At 46.3% G+C, this 20590-nt stretch overlaps 1 protein-coding gene across 2 annotated transcripts in view; it reads left to right on the top strand.

The window, feature by feature from the left end:
• The window catches only part of LOC149441740 (semaphorin-6D-like), a 339406-nt gene that overhangs the window by 303 nt on the left and 318513 nt on the right, over positions 1–20590 (top strand). The gene's annotated exons all lie outside the window — the stretch shown is intronic.

Here is a 20590-nt window from a genome sequence, read left to right as displayed (position 1 = left end):
AGCGACAGCATAGATTGCCAGCTCTGAGGTTCAACGCCAAGGTCCGAGTTGTGTTCTGCTGGGCTGGTCTGGCATTGTTTGGAGAAGTTTTTGTGCTGAGCAACAAAGGATAAGCGGTGGGGTGGTCTGTTGTTGTCCGGGTAGTCATAAAGTCCACTGCGGGCTTGCGGACCCCCTTCCGCCTTTTGATTTTGCACCATCAGCTGTCAGTGACAAGTCTCCTGCTGTGGTAGTGGCAACCCTTGGTAATGTCATGTTTGTTTGGGACTGCTAGGTAGGTTGTGATACCGACTGGCTTGGCCCCCTACGCTACTGGTCGTTGATGCCAGAGATTATCTGACCCTTTCAATTCTGGAATTGAAGCCTGGGTACCTTGGCAGGGTTGGGCACTTTGGCGCTACATGTCATTGACTCTAGAGAATTTTCGACCCTTTCCATTCTGAATTTGAAGCCTGGGCACTTTGAAGGGATTGGCACCTTGGCTTATTGACTCTAGAGAATATCCAACCTTTCAATTCTGGAATCGAAACCTGGGAACGTTGGTGGGGTTGGGCACCTTGGCTTTTGTTATCATTGACTCTAGAGAATATCCAACCTTTTAATACTGGTAGCAAAGCCTGGGCACCTTGGTGGAGTTAGGCACCTTGACTTTTGTTGTCATTGACTCTAGGAATCACCCAACCTTTCCATTCTGGAATCAAACCTGGGCACCTTGGCTTTAGTTGTCATTGACTCTAGGAATCACCCAACCTTTCCATTCTGAAATCAAGACCTGGGCACCTTGGCTTTTGTTATCATTGACTCTAGGAATCACCCAACCTTTCAATTCTGGAATCAAAACCTGGGCACCTTGGCTTTTGTTATCATTGACTCTAGGAATCACCCAACCTTTCCATTCTGAAATCAAGACCTGGGCACCTTGGCTTTAGTTGTCATTGACTCTGGGAATCACCCAACGTTTCCATTCTGAAATCAAGACCTGCGCACCTTGGCTTTAGTTGTCATTGACTCTAGGAATCACCCAACCTTTCCATTCTTGAATCAAAACCTGGGCACCTTGGCTTTAGTTGTCATTGACTCTAGGAATCACCCAACCTTTCCATTCTTGAATCAAAACCTGGGCACCTTGGCTTTAGTTGTCATTGACTCTAGGAATCACCCAACCTTTCCATTCTTGAATCAAAACCTGGGCACCTTGGCTTTAGTTGGCACTGACTCTAGGAATCACCCAACCTTTCAATTCTAGAATCACAACCTGGGCACCTTGGATTTAGTTGTCACTGACTCTAGGAATCACCCAACCTTTCAATTCTAGAATCACAACCTGGGCACCTTGGCTTTAGTTGTTATTGACTCCAGGAATCACCCAACCTTTCAATTCTAGAATCACAACCTGGGCACCTTGGCTTTAGTTGTCATTGACTCTAGGAATCACCCAACCTTTCAATTCTAGAATCGAAGCCTGGGCACCTTGATGGGATTGGACACCTTGGCGTTACTTGACCCTAGAGAATATCTGACTCTTTTGATTCCTGAATAGAAGCCTGGGTTACCTTGGTGGGGTTTGGCCCCTTGGCACTACTTGTCATTGTTGCTAAAAAAAACATCCAACATTTCAATTGTGGAATCACAGCCTGGGCACCTTGGCCGGTCGGCCAACGGGCTATCCAAAAAAAACATAGGAGTTGTCACTGCCAGCTGAGTCAGGATTTAAGCAGTTAAAAAAAAATTCGAAGCATTACTGTACAGATTCCCCTTTGCTAAGTCACCGGAGTTACGGACTGCTCGGTTATAATTATTTGTTTATTGTTCTTTTTGGTTGGTGTTGTTTTTGCCTTCTCGGTGAACATTTTTTTTTTTAATTACTATTATCAGCATTATTGCTTTGTGTTTTTGCGTGCTTTGCCCTCCCAGTTATTATTTTTGGTTGACGCTGTTTTTGCTTTTAATATTTTGTTTTATTGTTTTTTTCTTTCCTTTGTGCCGCCGTGCCCTCTCAGGTATTGTTTTTTATTTTTTTTTGCTTGCTCTTATTACATTTATTGTTCCTGTTCGGTTGGTGTTTTCTTGCTTGCTCGGTTATTTTTATCATTTTTTTTTTTTTTTGTTCCTGCCTGCTAAGTTATTTTCATCTTTTTTTTTTTTTTTGGCTTGCTTTTCCCGAATCTGCTCAATCGTAGTTAACCCCTTCCTACCTTGGCTATAGATAGATCGGTTCTTTAAAATCCCCGGAGATGGGTCGCAAGCGGCCAGCGCCGCTTGACGGAGCGTTTGTGTTTACTGTTTACGGGGGTTTATGGTACAGATTATTGCGTATCGATGGCGAGCCGACGTCGAGCTGCTTTGTAACGAGTGATAACTTACACGGCACAAAGCAGAGTCTCGCAGGCTGAGCAACGTCTGGTTTTTTTTTGTTTTTTTGTTTTTTTTTTAGCGCAGGACAAAGAGATCAATTTTTATCATATTAAGATCGCTTGTTCCTCCGCTTAGCGGCTCGCCTATGTCGGTGCTTTTCTTCCCCTAGCTTGGTATATTCCCAGCCATCGGCTCATTGGAGCTGCCTACGATTTGCACCCTATGTTGGCCATACATAGAGAAACTTAAAGGGACGGTTCGGACAGGCCCCAAATTTTTTGGGAGAGGCATCGTCTAGGTCTGCCATAGCCGGGTCTATGCTTTGAGGAATCGCGATTTCTGAAGTTTATTCGCGGTTTATCTGACGCGGTGATTAACAAGACATCGACGCAACCACATACATTAAAGAGAACATTTAAAGCGTCCTCAAGTGATGGACCAACGTGGTGGCCCCTTTTCAAACATAACATGCAGCTCCAGTTGGCAACTGTCGCCTGTCCAGGGGCGGACTGACCATTTGGAAAATCATCTTCGATCTTTTTTTTTAAATCTGCAGCTTTCGTTAAAAGAGTCCCTGTGCAGGCACTTCCTGTTATCGGGTGACAACGTTCTGTCAATGTCTCCCAATTGTGCTCCTGCGTTGTCACCGTGTCACATTAGCCCCCCTGGTGGAGACTACAAACTGCCATACACATCAGGAATGATTCACTGGCACGGGCGGACTGATCATTTGGAAACTCGGGCGCTGCCCAAGGGCCCGGGGTCAGTAGGAGGCCCCATGAGATGCCCCTGGTACCTTTTTCATAGGCTTTTTTGAGTTTGGGCGAGGACACAGGGGCCCCATGATCCCCTATTGCCCGGGGGCCTCATGAGTTGTCAGTCCGCCCTTGCGCCCGTCCCGAATTTATGGGTCCCTGGAAATGTTTCTGAACGCTCCTTGGTTTTCCCATCTGACCAAATGTATCCTGCTCTGCTTGCTCAAGATAATTCCTGTCCGTCGCTGGCATTTACATTGGCGCAAATATTGGTGGCAATTGGTGGCACCATCGGTTGGCGAATTCAAAGATCTAAACAGAAAATTTTAATTTTAAGTTCACGTCAATTTTTCGGTGATTTACAGCTTTGGATCGCAAATACGGACAGATGGGTCAATACGGCCTACCGCCAATGGTTGGAATTGTTTCGTGATTTTTCGATATAAGCTGTTGGTGGCATGTTGCTTACACTCATCATTCCCCTGCCCCCCACCCCATCGTTTTTGAGATTGAAAGCTGCTTAAAAGCGATAAAACCAACATGGTTGACATGTAAAGTGTATTTTTGGCAAATTCTGATCTTGAGGGTATTATCGTAAAATTAGCCTGTATGTGATGCTCGCTCATTTTTGTTCACGGACACGGTGTGTCATATATTCATCAATATATTTCATATACCAGAGGGTAGGTGCTCCCTCTAGTGGCTGCCTGTGTGTTGGGCAGAGCAGTCAGTATCTTTGCTGAACGATTGCTGTAAGAAATTTAGGATCGTCCCCTTGGAGAACAGTGAAAGTCTATGGGGAGAACTCTGAACACGGGTGTGCACTAGGAGACAGGAGTGGAAGTAGAGTCTCTATATGTAATAAGCATGTATGGCTGACCTCATGTAAATATGTAATTATAAGCTATACATAGAATCTTGAATTTTCACAGATTAACACATGACTGCATCCATAGGTATCTCCAGATCAGCCTTTCTCAACCTGTTTATCCCACAGGAACCCTTGAAATAATTTTCAGGTCTAAGGAAACCCCCTACTAAGATTGGTCCATTGGGGGTCATTGGGAATATATCCCTTACACTGGTGGTGGAAAGTGGGAAGAGTGCTCCCCTTACCTGTGCTCCCCTTACTTGCTGAATTAATAATTGCCTGCATCCATAGGTATCTCCAGATCAGCCTTTCTCAACCTTTTTATCCCACAGGAACCCTTGAAATAATTTTCAGGTCTCAGGTAAACCCCTAGAAAGATTGGTCCATTGGGGGTCATTGGGAATATATCCCTTACACTGGTGGGGGAAAGTGGGAAGAGTGCTCCCCTTACCTGCCGGATTAACACATGACTGCATCCATAGGTATCTCCAGATCAGCCTTTCTCAACCTTTTTGTCCCAGAGGAACCCTTGAAATAAATTTTAGGTCTCAGGGAAACCCCTGGTAAGATTGGTCCATTGGGGGTCATTGGGAATATATCCCTTACACTGGTGGGGGAAAGTGGGAAGAGTGCTCCCCTTACTTGTGCTCCCCTTACCTGCCGAATTAACACATGACTGCATCCATAGGTATCTCCAGATCAGCCTTTCTCAACTTTTTATCCCACAAGAACCCATGAAATAATTTTCAAGGTCAGAGAAACCCCTAGTAAGATTGGTCCATTGGGGGTCATTGGGAATATACCCCTTACACTGGTGGTGGAAAGTGGGAAGAGTGCTCCCCTTACCTGCCCTCCCCTTACCTGTCGAATTAACACATGACTGCATCCATAGGTATCTCCAGATCAGCCTTTCTCAACCTTTTTATCCCAGAGGAACCCTTGAAATAATTTTCAGGTCTCAGAGAAACCCCTAGTAAGATTGGTCCATTGGGGGTCATTGGGAATATATCCCTTACACTGGTGGTGGAAAGTGGGAAGAGTGCTCCCCTTACCTGTGCTCCCCTTACCTGTCGAATTAACACATGACTGCATCCATAGGTTTCTCTAGATCAGCCTTTCTCAACCTTTTTATCCCACAGGAACCCTTGAAATAATTTTCAGGTCTCAGGGAAACCCCTAGTAAGATTGTTCCATTGGGGGTCATTGGGAATATATCCCTTACACTGGTGGAGGAAAGTGGGAAGAGTGCTCCCCTTACCCGTGCTCCCTTTACTTGCTGAACTGACTCCCTTGCAGTCAGGTAGTTGGTTCTGCCAAGTGGCATTGGACCTGGAACTGTGCAGGCGCCATCAGATGGGAGATCAGTCAGCCAGAACCTAAGGAACTGCTACTGGGTTCCACTCTGGTTGAGAATAGCTGCTCTAGATATCAACGGACACCAGATAATAGCCAGAAGATGCAATCATTAGGCCGCTAGCATACCTATGGCATGTATCTCTATCTATCTATCCATTCAGTCGTATCTGACCCTTGGCGATTGCATGGACCGTCACTCGTAAGCGACTTTTTCCATGAATTCTCTTAGCAATTATTTTACAGGGTAGGTTGCCAGGTCTTTCCCCAACCCCCACCATGCAGGAGATCCCGCAATGGAATGTATAATAATCATTAAAAAAAAAGAAAAGTGTAACTGTCAATGGTTTAAGCCAGCCAGGCAAAACTAGGCTCCACCACCATGTTTCTTTGGTATGGCTTCTGTGCACCCCAGAAGGCTTCATTCCCAAGATTGCCAACTGTGAATAACAGTGCATTGGGCACCCCCCACCCCTCCCCACCATGCATTGAGGAGCTCAGCTACCTATTGAGAGGCTTCTGAACTGCACCTAGCATCAGTGTCTTGACATCAACATTTGGGAGCATTCCCGGGGTACCACTTAAAGCTGTCTGTGGGCCAATGGCGCGCCTACTTTCCAGTCCTGTGCGCGTTTCATGCTTGTTCCGTATGCGTTTAACACGCGTCTATTAAAAGGATACGGTGTCCTTGTAATGTCAGTTTTAAAAGGCTACGTTTTTAAATAATAACATGTTCCTGAACGCACGACGTCATTTCCTCGCCGTTTTTCAACAACGCGCGTTACTGTTGGTGTACTGCGCGTGTTACCGGAAAAGCGCTTTCAACATTGGAAAATGTGGTGATGGGAAGGTCTCTATTGAGAAGATTCATACGTAGATTGTCATGCGTTTAAAATGCCAAGACGCACGGGCAGGGGCGGACTGACAACTCATGGGGCCCCCGGGCAATAGGGGATCATGGGGCCCCTGTGTCCTTGCCCAAACTCAAAAAAGCCTATGAAAAAGGTACCAGGGGCATCACATGGGGCCCCCTACTGACCCCGGGCCCTCGGGCAGTGCCCGAGTTTCCAAATGGTCAGTCCGCCCCTGCGCACGGGTTTGAACGCCTAAAGGTTAGTTTCGGGGGTGGGGGGCAAAAAAATTAAAAGAATGAAAGACTTTCAATTTGGTGAGTTTCTCCAGGAAAAGTCTGTGTACAGTGTGTAGGCTTTGAGCAGTTTTACGCCCTGCGGTGCAGTTTGGCCGCAGCGCCGTGAATGCGCGGTTTTGGTTGCCCTCGCTTTCCCATAGACTTCTATTAGATTGTGTGTTTTGGGTGCATTTTCTGAAAGCGCACCAAAGATGCAGCAAGTGGCGTGCTCCCTGCTTTGTCTCTCACCATCTTTGCGCACCCGGTGCGCACAGTCGCACGCCTGCCCAACATGCCCTTTAGCAGATGCATGGAGGGGCCATTAATTGTTAAGCATCTGAAAAAAAAATGCGCCTAATCGCATGGTGCCACAGCACCCTATGGTTCGGTGCAGCGCGCTTGTTCTCCTCGCTTCTGGCGCGTAGGGCAGCCCATTGAAATAAATGCTCCGAAATCGCACTGAAACGCGTAGGTATGTGTGTGAACCGAGCCTCATGCTGTGTGGATGGGTCCGGCTGGGCAGTTCCAGGTTGGAGCATGTGGAGTTGAGGAGCACGAACGGCTGAGTGTATATGGGGGTGCGCTGCTCGATCGATCGGATTATGAGATGGCATGGTGGAAACAGAAATGCGATCGATAACTTACGATCGACTGAAATCCACTTCCATGCATGAGGCACATCGATCGTATGGGTTATCATCTATAGATCGATTATTCCCATTAGAAGAGATCGATTGGAAAAAGAAATCATTCATTGAAGTGTATGCGATCACCGTTAGGCCTTGTTTAGATTAGCGATCGAACGGTTGGAGGGGGCGTTAAAAGCAAGTCTCACGCCGTGTGGATGGGTCCGGCTGGGCAGTTCCAGGTCGGAGCATGTGGAGTTGAGGAGAACGAACAGCATGCTCCCGCTCAGTGTATATGGGGGTGCGCTGCTCGATCGATCGGATTATGAGATGGCATGGTGGAAACAGAAATGCGATCGATAACTTACGATCGATTGAAATCCACTTCCATGCATGAGGCACATTGATCGTATGGGTTATCATCTATAGATCGATTATTCCCATTAGAAGAGATCGATTGGAAAAAGAAATCATTCATTGAAGTATACGATCACCGTTAGGCCTTGTTTAGATTAGCGATCGAACGGTTGGAGGGGGCGTTAAAAGCAAGTCTCATGCTGTGTGGATGGGTCCGGCTGGGCAGTTCGAGGTTGGAGCATGTGGAGTTGAGGAGAACGAACGGCATGATCCCACTGAGTGTATATGGTGGTACCCTGCTCGGTGGCAACCCGCTGAAACACGCTTCAATTTCATCATTCAATCGATGTGCAATTCGATCAAAATGCTCAAATCTGCAAACAATCGAATTGCATAACTTCCCTTCTTATCGATCGACTCAACCTTTATTAGATGCGATCAAACTGAGTTGATTGCTTATTGATCGTTCTGCATTGGTTGGCAGAACCGAGATACTTAGTTCACGGACATGATCATATTTTTGATCGATCGGATTGTGAGATGACATGGCGGAAACAGAAATGTGATCGATTGGATTGAATCGTAAGTTATGATCCAGGGGCGGACTGATCGTTTGAAAACTCGGGCTCTGCCCGAGGGCCCGGGGTCAGTAGGGGGCCCCATGAGATGCCCCTGGTACCTTTTTCATAGTATTTTTTGAGTGTGGACGAGGACACAGGGGCCCCATGATCCCCTATTGCCTGGGGGCCCCATGAGTTGTCAGTCCGCCCCTGTTATGATCATATCCTAGCAAACGTTTGAAATCCACTTCCCTGCATGTGGCATATCGATCGAATGGGTTGTCATCTATAGATCGATTATTCCAATAGAAGAGATCGATCGGAAGATTAAAAGATACTTAGATCACGAACATGATCATATTTCGATCGATTGGATTAAGAGATGACATGATGGAAACAGAAATGTGATCGATAACTTACAATCGTAAGTTACGATTATATCCTATCGATTGAAATCCACTTCCCTGCATGTGGCATATTGATCTTATGGGTTGTCATCTATAGATCGATTATTTCAATAGAAGAGATCGATCGGAAGATTGGAAGATACTTAGTTCCCTGACATGATCCCATTTCGATCGATCGGATTATGAGATGACATGGTGGAAACAGAAATGTGATCAATAACTTACAATTGTAAATTATGATCTTATCGTAATTATCGATTGAAATCTACTGCATGTGGCTTGTTGATTGGAAGGGTTGTCATCTATAGATCGATTATTCCTATTAGAAGAGATCGATCGGAAGATTGGAAGATACTTAATTCCCGATTATGAGATGATAATCATTTCCTATCAATTGAATTCCACTTCCCTGCATGTGACATATCGATCGTATGGGTTGTCATCTATAGATCGATTATTCCAATAGAAGAGATCGATTGGAAGATACTTAGTTCACGAACATGATCCCATTTCGATCGATCGGATTATGAGATGACATGGTGGAAACAGAAATGTGATCGATAATTTACAATCGTAAATTACGATTATATCCTAACTATCAATTTAAATCCACTTACCTGCATGTGGCATATCGATCGTATGGGTTGTCATCTATAGATCGATTATTCCAATAGAAGAGATCGATCGGAAGATTAGAAGATACTTAGTTCCCAAACATGATCCTATTTCGATCGATCGGATTATGAGATGACATGGTGGAAACAGAAATGTGATCGATAATTTATGAACATAAGTTACAATCATTTCCTATCAATTGAAATCCACTTCCCTGCATGTGACATATCGATCGTATGGGTTGTCTATAGATCGATTATTCCGATTAGAAGAGATCGAACGGAAGATTGGAAGATACTTAGTTCCCGAACATGATCCTATTTCGATCGATCGGATTATGAGATGACATGGTGGAAACAGAAATGTGATCGATAATTTACAAACGTAAGTTACAATCATTTCCTATCAATTGAAATCCACTTCCCTGCATGTGACATATCGATCGTATGGGTTGTCATCTATAGATCGATTATTCCGATTAGAAGAGATCGATCAGAAGATACTTAGTTCACGAACATGATCCTATTTCGATCGATCGGCTTACGAGATGACATGGTGGAAACAGAAATGTGATCGATAATTTACAATCGTAAATTACGATCTTATCCTAACTATCGATTGAAATCTACTGCATGTGGCTTGTTGATTGGAAGGGTTGTCATCTATAGATCGATTATTCCTATTAGAAGAGATCGATCGGAAGATTGGAAGGTACTTAGTTCCCGAACATGATCCTATTTCGATCGATCGGATTATGAGATGACATGGTGGAAACAGAAATGTGATCGATAATTTACGAACATAAGTTACAATCATTTCCTATCAATTGAAATCCACTTCCCTGCATGTGACATATCGATCGTATGGGTTGTCATCTATAGATCAATTATTCCGATTAGAAGAGATCGATCAGAAGATACTTAGTTCCCGAACATGATCCTATTTCGATCGATCGGATTATGAGTTGACATGGTGGAAACAGAAATGTGATCGATAATTTACAATCGTAAATTACGATCTTATCCTAACTATCGATTAAAATCTACTGCATGTGGCTTGTTGATTGGAAGGGTTGTCATCTATAGATCGATTATTCCTATTAGAAGAGATCGATCGGAAGATTGGAAGATACTTAGTTCCCGAACATGATCCTATTTCGATCGATCGGATTATGAGATGACATGGTGGAAACAGAAATGTGATCGATAATTTACGAACATAAGTTACAATCATTTCCTATCAATTGAAATCCACTTCCCTGCATGTGGCATATCGATCGTATGGGTTGTCATCTATAGATCGATTATTCCTATTAGAAGAGATCGATCGGAAGATTGGAAGATACTTAATTCCCAGACATGATCCTATTTCGATCGATCGGATTATGATGGCGGTGAGAAGGCATCACATGACCTCTGAAAAGCGATCCAAATGTAGATTTCAGAGGAGTGACATTTTAGACGCAGCTCTAGACCTGGCCTTGGCTGCACGACAAACCCGGAACGATCGCTCTCTATCGAGAGAACGTTTGGACTTGTTAAAAATTCTGCTGTTCATCACGGTCTTGCTTGACAACCTGGCGCCGCAACCATCTGGACGTGAAAAACAAACTAGCCTGAGATAAATCGCTCAACAATCAGATGATGCGCTCTCGAACGCCGGATTCTCCCTTCCAGAATCATCATGTGACCTCCTCGCAGTGACAACCTTTCGCCAAAAACAGCGCCGGAGTCGAACGAGATGTAGAAAAAAAAATAAATCAGAACTGGTGGGAGGAGCTAATCAACAGTAGAAATGGTGATCACATCGATCGTTCATTCCATTAAAAACATGGCGGGGAGCGTGAAGACATTCGCAACAGAATTGCTGAACTGGTGTCACACTTTTTCATCTGACTTAATTGGAGCCAAAGCTGTAGATTTGGGTTGGTGACGACTCCAAGAACTGAATCCTAAATTAGATCAAAGGCTGCAATTAAAAAACGGGCATTCGCCGCGCGCTAACTGAACGATTAAAAGCCGTTATGAACCCAATTACCAAAATCTCATGGAAGATTTAACATGTGATCGTCGTGTTAAAAATCGTTTTCCATCTTCTATGTCTGCAGCTTCCATTCAGATAATCCCTGGTGATCCTTGCCGTTGGAGATCCTTGTTCAGGCACTTCCTGTTATGGGGTGACAACTGTCTCCTACTTTTGGATGTGTGTTGTCACCTTTCCTTAAGCACCCCTGGTGGACCCATTCAGATATTCCCTGGTGATTCTTGCCGTTGGAGGTCCTTGTTCAGGCACTTCCTGTTTATGGGGTGACAACTGTCTCCTAATTTTGGATGTGTGTTGTCACCCATCCTTGAGCACCCCTGGTGGACCCATTCAGATAATCCCTGGTGATCCTTGCCGTTGGAGGTCCTTGTTCAGGCACTTCCTGTTTATGGGGTGACAACTGTCTCCTAATTTTGGATGTGTGTTGTCACCCATCCTTGAGCACCCCTGGTGGACCCATTCAGATAATCCCTGGTGATCCTTGCCGTTGGAGGTCGTTGTTCAGGCACTTCCTGTTATGGGGTGACAACTGTTGCCTAATTTGGATGTGTGTTGTCACCCTTCCTTAAGCACCCCTGGTGGACCCATTCAGATAATCCCTGGTGATCCTTGCCGTTAGAGGTCCTTGTTCAGGCACTTCCTGTTTATGGGGTGACAACTGTCTCCTACTTTTGGATGTGTGTTGTCACCCTTCCTTAAGCACCCCTGGTGGACCCATTCAGATAATCCCTGGTGATCCTTGCCGTTGGAGGTCCTTGTTCAGGCACTTCCTGTTTATGGGGTGACAACTGTCTCCTAATTTTGGATGTGTGTTGTCACCCATCCTTGAGCACCCCTGGTGGACCCATTCAGATAATCCCTGGTGATCCTTGCCGTTGGAGGTCCTTGTTCAGGCACTTCCTGTTTATGGGTTGACAACGATCTCCTACTTTTGGATGTGTGTTGTCACCCTTCCTTAAGCACCCCTGGTGGACCCATTCAGATAATCCCTGGTGATCCTTGCCGTTGGAGGTCCTTGTTCAGGCACTTCCTGTTATGGGGTGACAACTGTCTCCTAATTTAGGATGTGTGTTGTCACCCTTCCTTAAGCACCCCTGGTGGAGATAAAAAGTGGCCCTGAAAGTGCCTACAGACGTCATACTGCATTTAAGCCTTTCACCCTTTTTTTGGTTGATCAGGTGGGTTGGATCTCTAGAAAAAAAATCTGAGACCATCAGAAGTTAATGAAGATGTCACCATTTTTTTTTTTTGGCTGCTCAGTTAATGTCGCCAGGCAATGCTGAGGAATGGCTGCGTCGCCCAGATTTCAGTTTACCCAGCTGTGGCCGGGCACTGATAAAAACTGCAGATCTTCTCAGAGTACAGGCAGTGAGTCGTATAACAGCTGGCCGCTTTGAAGAAAAACATTGCCTGGCTGAGCCACTTATTTTCCTAGTATTGTTCGAGCTGTCAGAGGCCGAGGGGCCTGTATGGGGGACTCCTGGATAGTGCTGCACTCCTGACAGGCAATCTTTGTAAACGTAAGCCTCAGCTACGCAGAGCCAGCTCCAGGGGTTGAACTGAGTTCATATCTTCTAAATGTTCCTCTGCTTTACAACTGTCCTCTTCTGGACCCGTACGTTCCATCCTTCCAACCTCGACAACTGTCCTCTTCTGGACCCGTACGTTCCATCCTTCCAACCTCGACAACTGTCCTCTTCTGGACCCGTACGTTCCCTCCTTCCAACCTCGACAACTGTCCTCTTCTGGACCCGTACGTTCCATCCTTCCAATTTCGACAATTGTCCTTCTTCTGAACCTAAACCCTCCATCCTTCCATTCTCCATAACTGTTCCTCTTCTGCACCCAAATCCTACGTAATTCCATTCTATACAATTGTCCTCTTCTGGACCCAAATCTTCTGTCACTCTCTCCTCCACAACTGTCCCTATTCAGGATCCAAGTCCCTCCATCCCTCTCTTCTCCAGAACTGTCTCTCTTCAGGACCCAAATCCCTCCATCCCTCCCTTCTCCACAACTGTCCCTCTTCAGGACCCAAATCCCTCCGTACCTCTTTCCTCCCCAACTGTCCTCTTCTAGACCCAAATCCCTCCATCTCTCTCTTCTCCAGAACTGTCCCTCTTCAGGACCCAAATCCCTCCATCCCTCTCTTCTCCAGAACTGTCCCTCTTCAGGACCCAAATCCCTCCATCCCTGTCTTCTCCACAACTATCCCATTCCGGGACCAAAATCCCTCCATCCCTCTCTTCTCCAGAACTGTCCCTATTCAGGACCCATGTCCCTCCATCCCTCTCTTCTCCAGAACTGTCCCTCTTCAGGACCCAAATTCTTCTATCCCTCCCTTCTCCAGAACAGTCCCTCTTCAGGACCCAAATCCCTCCATCCCTGTCTTCTCCACAACTGTCTCTCTCCAGGACCCAAATCCCTAAAACCCTCCCTTCTCCAGAATTGTCCCTCTTCAGGACCCAAATCCCCCCATTCCTCTCTTCTCCAGAACTGTCCCTCTTCAGGACCCAAATCCCTGCATCCCTCTCTTTGCCACAACTGTCCCTCTCCAAGACCAACATCCTTCCATCCCTCTCTTCTCCACAACTGTCCCTCTCCTGCATCCAAATCCTCCGTACCTCTTTCCTCCACAACTGTCCTCTTCTAGACCCAAATCCTTTATAATCCCATTCTCCACAACTGTCCTCTTCTGGAACAAATCCTGCATCCCTCTCTCCTTCATAACTGTCCCTCTCTTGGATTCAAAGTCCTCCATCCCTCGATCCTTCACAGTAGTCCCTCTTCTTGGCCTAAATCCTCCATCCCTCTCTACTCCATGTCCATCCCTCTTCTGAACCCAAATCTTCTGTCCCTCCATTCTCCACAGCTGCCCCTCTTCTGCAACATAGACCCACATCTTTAGTAATTTCATTCTCCACAACTTTGGACCCAATCCCTTCATCCCCCTCCACTCCAACTGTCCCTTTTCTGGATTCAAATGTCTCCATCCCTCTCTCCTGCACAACTGCCCCTGTCCTGCAATCAAATCCTCCATCTATCAGTCGTCCACGACTGTCCCTCATCTGGACCCAAACCTCCGTACCTCTCTCCTCCATAATGTCTCTCTTTTAGGCCCAAATCCTCCCTAATTCCATTCTTCACAAATTTCCTCTCCTGGACTCAAATCCTGCACCCCCCTCCTCTCCATAACTGTCCTTCTTCTGCATTCAAATGCCTCATCCCTCTCTCCTCCACAACTGTCCCTCTTCTGGATCCTAATTCCCTATGTCCCAGTCCTCCACAACTTTCCCTCCTCTGAGCCCAAGTCCTCCAGCCATCTCTCCTCCACAAGTGTCCCTCCTTTAAACCCAAATCTTATGTCCCACCATTCTCCACAACTGTCCCTCTTTTAGATCCAAATCTTCTATAATCCTGGACCAAATTCATCCATCACCCTCTACTCCTATACTGTCCCTCTTCTATATTTAAATGTCTCCATCCCTCTCTCCTCCACAACTGTCCTTCTCCTGCACCCAAATCCTCCATACCTTTCTCCTACACAAATTTCTCTCTTTCGGACCCAAATCCTCCGTAATTCCATTCTCCACAACTGTCCTTCTTCTGAACCCAAATCCTCCATCTCTCTTTACTCCAAAACAGTCCCTCTTCTAGACCCAAATCCTTCATAATCCCATTCCCCACAGTTGTCCTCTTAAGGACCCAAATTCTGCATCCCCCTTTTCTCCATAACTATCCTTCTTCTGGATACAAATCCCTCCATCACTCTCTCCTCCACAACTGTCACTCCTCTGGGCCCAAGTTTTCCCATCCATCTCTTCTCCACAGCTGTCCTTCTTCTGGACCCAAATTTCTTTCAACCTCCTTTATCCCTCTCAATTATCTCTCTTCTGAACCCAAATCCCTCTATCTATCTCCTCCACAACCATCCTTCTGCTGGATTCAGATCTTCCCATCCCGCTGTCCTCCACAACTATACCTCTTCTAGACTCAAATCCTCTGTAATTCCATTCCCCACAACTGTCCTCTTAAGGATCCAAATCTTGCACCCCTTTTCCTCCATAACTGTCCCTCTTCAGGACCCAAATCCCTCCACCCCTCTCTACTTCACAACTGTCCCTCATCTGGACTCAAATCCTCCAACCTTCTGTCCTCCACAACTGTCCCTCATCTAGACCCAAATCCTCCATCCCTCCACCCTCCACTACTATCTCTCTTCCAAATTCAAATCCCTCTCTGCTCTACAACTGTCCCTTTTCAGGACCCAAATCGCTTCATCTCTCTCTCCTCCTCCTTCTGGACCCAAATCCCTTCGTCCCTGTCTTCTAAATAATTGTCCTTCTTCAGGACCCAAATCCCTCCACCCCTCTCTACTTCACAACTGTCCCTCATCTGGACTCAAATCCTCCAACCTTCTGTCCTCCACAACTTTCCTTCATCGAGACCCAAATCCTCTATCCCTCCACCCTACACTACTATCTCTCTTCCAGATTCAAATCCCTCTCTGCTCTACAACTGTCCCTTTTCAGAACCCAAATCGCTTCATCTCTCTCTCCTCCTCCTTCTGGACCCAAATCCCTTCATCCCTGTCTTCTAAATAATTGTCCTTCTTCAGGACCCAAATTGCATTTTCACAGCTTCCTCTCTTCTATCCCTCTTTCAATCTTCCATATCCATACCTAATATGTACCCAACACCTGAGTCCCTCTTTCCTCCCGAACTGTCCAAATCCATTTTTTCAAAACTAATATTCCATTATGGGCAGTTGCTGGCAGTTTCAATTACCTGCTTACGTCTCGTAGAAACTCCACTGGCTTCTAACTGGATTACGTATCTCCACCTCCTGTCTCGCTTTTTGTTCTGCACAATACCTGGAAAATCTATCAGGGAGAGGGTGGTTCTCTTGGTGGAGCCATGGTGGAGTTGAAGACCCTACCAAAGAGCTCTCAATGGTGGAAGAGGCCTATGGGTTAACTATTAACTGTGTAAGAATCAGCCATTGTGAGTCGGCTGTTATCAACTGCCTGGTAGACTTGCACCGAGAAAGAGGAATAGTACAGCACAATCACCATTTAGCCAGAAGCAAAGGCCAGATTTATAACGAGCAAACATGGCTGCCTTCGCCTACCCATACCTTCATGAGTAATTCGCATGAATCAGACGTTTAAAATATAACCAGTCACTAATTGGCTCGCTTTAAGCAGATCACTATTGCATGTTGTAGGGTTTAAATTGGAAACCCACTTATCGAGCGGCTCTTGATTTATCCCTTTGCTGCCAGGCATGCTACGTAGCCTCTTTGCGCATATTCCAATTCGCCGTCTGGTCCCCGGGGTCTTTTTATAAGAGAACAGGGGAGTGTCATCCAGTTCTTTGTAAAGCCGGCACTGCTTCTTCCTCTGGGAAGAAAAGCCAATAATCGCATTAAAGCAGGTTAGAGAAGGTTCAGGAGCAATGACGTCGTTCCCATTCCGATTTCACCGAAAGCGTCATCTGTATCTAAGAAACTCACATTACGCATATTATACAAACCATCAACCTTTCCCTAGGCGTCCTTGTGTGTAGGGTCATCAGGTCCAAAAATTACGAAGAGGAAACGACACGATTTCGTAGAAGCCAGGTGGAGTCCGTCTTGTCATCTAGTCTTGATCTGATTGGTTGCTGTGGGTCAATGCCCTTCGAGTTAAGCCCTTTTCCCCTTGTGCTGTTCATTGTATAAGCCAAGGATCCCATTTACCAAACTGCAAGAGCACTTAAGGCACCAAAAGTGCACTTTGGTTCTGTTTGCACCATGCAGGGGTGACGGAGCATGTGCCATGTGCCATTCATTTCAATGGGCTGCCCTTCATTTGAGAGACATGAAAAAGAAGTCCCTGACCCTTTACCAAAAACACGCCACACCGAACCTCATAGTGCCGCTTGTAGGGAAGCCCATTCATTTCAATGGGCTTCCCTTCATTTGGAGACATTAAAAAGAAGTCCCTGACCCTTTATCAAAAACACGCCACATAGAACCGCATAGTGCCGCGTGTAGGGCAGCCCATTCATTTCAATGGGCTGCCCTTCATTTGAGGGACATCAAAAAGAAATCCCTGAGCCTTTATCAAAAACACACCACACCGAACTGCATAGTGCCGCTTGTAGGGAAGCCCATTCATTTCAACGGGCTGCCCTTCATTTGGAAGACATGAAAAAGAAGTCCCTGATCCCCTATCGAAAACACGCCGCACCAGACCACATAGTGCCACGTGTAGGGCAGCCCATTCATTTCAACAGGCTGCCCTTCATTTGAGAGACATGAAAAAGAAGTCCCTGACCCCCTGTCAAAAACATGCCACACCAAACCGCATAGTGCCACATATAGGGCAGCCCATTCATTTCAACAGGCTACCTTTCATTTGGGAGATATGAAAAAGAAGTCCCTGATCCCTTATCAAAAACAGGCCACACCGAACCGCATAGTGCCGCGTATAGGGCAGCCCATTAATTTCAATGGGCTGCCCTTCATTTGAGAGACATGAAAAAGAAGTACCTGACCCCCTATCGAAAACACGCCACACCGAACCGCATAGTGCCACGTATAGGGCAGCCCATTCATTTCAACAGGGTACCTTTCATTTGGGAGATATGAAAAAAAAGTCCCTGAGCCTTTATCGAAAACACGCCGCACCGAACCACATAGTGCCACGTGTAGGGCAGCCCATTCATTTCAATGGGCTGCCCTTCATTTGGGAGACATGAAAAAGAAGTCCCTGACCCCTTATCAAAAACACGCCACAAAGAATCGCATAGTGCCGCGTGTAGGGAAGCCCATTCATTTCAACGGGCTGCCCTTCATTTGAGGGACATGAAAAAGAAATCCCTGAGCCTTTATCGAAAACACGCCACACCGAACCGCATAGTGCCGCGTGTAGGGAAGCCCATTCATTTCAAGGGGCTACCTTTCATTTGGGAGATATGAAAAAGAAGTCCCTGACCTTTTATCAAAAACACGCCACACCGAACCGCATAGTGCCACGTGTAGGGCAGCCCATTCATTTCAATGGGCTGCCCTTCATTTGAGAGACATGAAAAAGAAGTCCCTGACCCCCTATCGAAAACACGCCACACCGAACCGCATAGTGCCGCGTATAGGGCAACCCATTCATTTCAACGGGCTGCCTTTCTATTGGGAGACATGAAAAAGAAGTCCCTGACCCTTTATCGAAAACACGCCGCACCGAACCTCATACTGCTGCAGCACCATGTGGTTTGGCGCGTGCAAAAAATGTACGGATCAGCTCATGTGTGGGGGTGCCATAACAGTTAATGGCACGGCTGCACATCTGCTAAAGGACAGTTTGTTTCTGTGCGTGTGGGGAAGCTGTTCAGGTTGGGAAAGCATTCCTGTGTGTCGCGTGTAGAAAGTCCATTAATTTCAATGGGCTGCCCCTCATGGGAGGGCAACGTGTTTCACTGCATGTCAAAAAAGCGTTCAAGTCAGGAAAGCATTCCCAAGTGTTGTGTGTAGGTCAGTCCATGCATTTCTGTAGGGTGCCTTACGTGTGAGGGCAACGCGTTTCACTGCATGTCAAGAAAGTGTTCAGGTCAGGAAACCCTTCCCGAGCGTTGTGCGTAAGGTAGTCCATTAATTTCAGTGGGGTGCCTTACGTGCGAGGGCAATGCATTTCGTTGCATGTCAGGCAAGCGCACAAACTGTCCCTCATCTGGAGTCAAATTCTCCAACCCCCTGTCCTCCACAACTGTCCCTCATCTAGATCCAAATCCTCCATCCCTCCATCATCCACTACATCCAGATTCAAATTTCTCTCTCCTCTACAACTGTTCCTCTTCAGGACCCAAATCGCTTCATCCATCTCTCCTCCTCCTTCTGGACCCGAATCCCCCATCCCTGTCTTTTCAATAATTGTCGTTCTTCTGGACCCAAATCCAATTTTCACAACTTTCTCTCTTCTATCTCTCTTTCAATATTCCATAACTATACCTAATATGTTCAGGTCAGGAAAGCATTCCATGTGTATGGCAGTCCATTAATTTCAATGGGGTGCCCTTTGCACGAGGGCAACACGTTTCATTGTGTGTCAGGAAAGTGTTTCCAAGCATCACATGAAGGGCAGTCCATTAATTTCAATGGGGTGCCCTACGCACGAGGGCAACACGTTTCATTGCATGTCAGGAAAGTGTTTCCAAGCATCGCATGTAGGGCAGTCCATTAATTTCAATGGGATGCCCCATGTGCAAGGGCAACGCATTTCTGTGCATGTCGGGACAGAATTCCTGAGCGTGGAGTGTAGAGCAGTCCATTAATTTCAATGGGGTGCCTTACGTGTGAGGGCAACGTGTTTCAATGCATGTCAGGCAAGCGCACAATTTTGCTTGCGTTCCTGACAGGCACTAGGTGTGAACCTAGCCTTGGAGTGGTTTCAAGTACAAGTTTTCATGAATACATTCCTGACGTGTTGCAATATACAATGACAGTATCATTTATTCAGAAAGAACTGCATTCAGTGACTCTCCCTAGGCTGAGAAAATGGTATTAGTCTGCTGCAGGCAGGAGGAAGCATTTCCCCAGTCTTCTCTCCTCCAATGATCATATATACTCTACATTATAACTTTGTAGCAAGTCATAAAGTGAGAGTCTGATATGTGTCTGACCAGGGGCAGACTGACCATTTGGAAACTCGGGCACTGCCCAAGGGCCCGGGGTCAGTAGGGGGCCCCATGAGATGCTGGTTGACTCCTCACTCTTCGCTTGAGATATTCCTTAAACTTCCAGCCTGAAGAACTAGGATCCTGACAGGTACCTCCAGAAGCTGAGCAGCCCAAGACCCTCACATGGTCCCAATTACTATCCATCAGCTTGCCCGCAGCCCAGGGGCGGACTGACCATTTGGAAACTTGGGCATTGCCCAAGGGCCCAGGGACAGTAGGGGGCCCCATGAGATGCCCCTGGTACCTTTTTATAGGCTTTTTTGATTTTGGGCTGGGACACAGGGGTCCCATGATCCCCTGTTGCCCGGGGGCCCCATGAGTTGTCAATCCACCCCTGTGTCTGACATTTGTGAACACAGTTGGACATCAAGATTTCCATGATTGTGTGATCTGTTAGTCAGCATGTGAGTGAAGTGGGTGGTGACCTGGATGATACCTGGCTAAGTAGTCACCTAGTGATCTGAGAACGTTTTTTTTGACGTACTGTAGAACAAATATTCCATAACACGCCCATTGCATCTCAATGTTTTATTATCCAATCTGACTGGAGTGGACTTTACAGGAAAAACTGGAGGCTAGAAGACCACCAGCAGAAATTCAAAAAGCCGAGCTGATGTGCCGTGAAATCAATGAACGATGTTGTACGTTTCACGCCACTGTGGTTTGTAGCTTCAACGCGATTCACCAGATAGCTGTGCCGAAACCTCCTTCTAAGCTTTTCTTATCAGAGCTTAGCTCCAGAGAAATGGTGATCAGCAGAGCGAGACGCCAGCATCTTGACCGTGAGTTAGGGCACCTGGAAAC

Source organism: Staurois parvus, unplaced genomic scaffold (assembly GCF_062004578.1).
Source record: "Staurois parvus isolate SC_StPar_1 unplaced genomic scaffold, SC_StPar_1.0 ptg000951l, whole genome shotgun sequence".
Lineage (NCBI taxonomy): Eukaryota > Metazoa > Chordata > Amphibia > Anura > Ranidae > Staurois > Staurois parvus.
This window is presented reverse-complemented; position numbering and strand designations above follow the sequence as displayed.